The 962-nt window shown below is 33.9% G+C and overlaps 1 protein-coding gene and 1 non-coding gene across 2 annotated transcripts in view; one reads left to right on the top strand and one right to left on the bottom strand.

Annotated features, from left to right (window-relative positions):
- The window catches only part of rd3 (retinal degeneration 3, GUCY2D regulator), a 13,508-nt gene that overhangs the window by 4,361 nt on the left and 8,185 nt on the right, over window positions 1–962 (bottom strand). The gene's annotated exons all lie outside the window — the stretch shown is intronic.
- Window positions 850–922, top strand: trnav-cac (transfer RNA valine (anticodon CAC)). Its single transcript has one exon. It is a non-coding gene; the product is annotated as a tRNA-Val (tRNA).

Genomic DNA, 962 nt, shown 5'->3' with positions numbered 1-962 from the left:
CCAAAATGCAATGTCATGCTTTGAGTTGTACAACGGTTTCTCAGAAAACCTTGCAGAGCATTTGAATCAGAGCATCACAAAGAAATGCTGGGAGCAGTTTGGGGTTGGCCATGAACAGTTCAAATGTTCAATTCTGAAGTGTTGATTTTATTTTTGAACCCTTATTTATTTTGAAGTGGTGATTTTATTTTTGAAACCTTATTTATTGTAAAGTGTTGAACCCTTATTTATTTTGAAGTGGTGATTGTCTGAAAGACCTTAGACATGAATTGCCCCATACAGGGTTTGAACCGATGACCTCAGCATTACCAGCACGGTGCTCTAACCTGCTGAGCTAACTGAGTTTCCATGGATTTAAGAACTTACATGATCTTACCACAATGAAGATTTGATAAAATGCTTATATTCTAATGTTTTCCAAAACAACATACATAATATTTTATTTTCCAGAGATTTTGTATTTTGAAGTGTTGATTGTATTTTTGAACCATTTTTAATTTCCAAGTGTTGATTGTATTTCAGAGATATTTTTTTCATTTTAATGTGTTAATTTTATTTTTGAACCATTTTTTATTTGTAAGTATTTATTTTATTGTATAGCCATTTAGCCAAGTCTCTGTAGAACCATTTATCTCTGCTAATGGCATCTTCAATACAATTTTTTTGATCCCAGGCTTAGTTTATGGACTGTAATGTTAAATTAGGCACAAGTATAAGTCTGAGTTTGCTTACCAAGTTACTGTGCTCTCTGAGAGGATCTGTGGTATAAGTATTTGACATTGTTTTATGCCCGTTATCAGTCTCTAACAAAATGTGGATCATTTACCAGGAACAGTGGAAAGAGCATGAGTTTCTGTAGTGTAGTGGTTATCACGTTTGCTTCACACGCAAAAGGTCTCTGGTTCAAAACCAGACAGAAACAGATTTTGCATGTTCTATTCATCACAGGTGTTTACTAAAGG

Source organism: Poecilia formosa, unplaced genomic scaffold (assembly GCF_000485575.1).
Source record: "Poecilia formosa unplaced genomic scaffold, Poecilia_formosa-5.1.2 Scaffold1, whole genome shotgun sequence".
NCBI lineage: Eukaryota > Metazoa > Chordata > Actinopteri > Cyprinodontiformes > Poeciliidae > Poecilia > Poecilia formosa.
The sequence above is the reverse complement of the archived record's forward strand: the minus strand, read 5'-3'. Positions and strand labels throughout refer to the sequence as shown.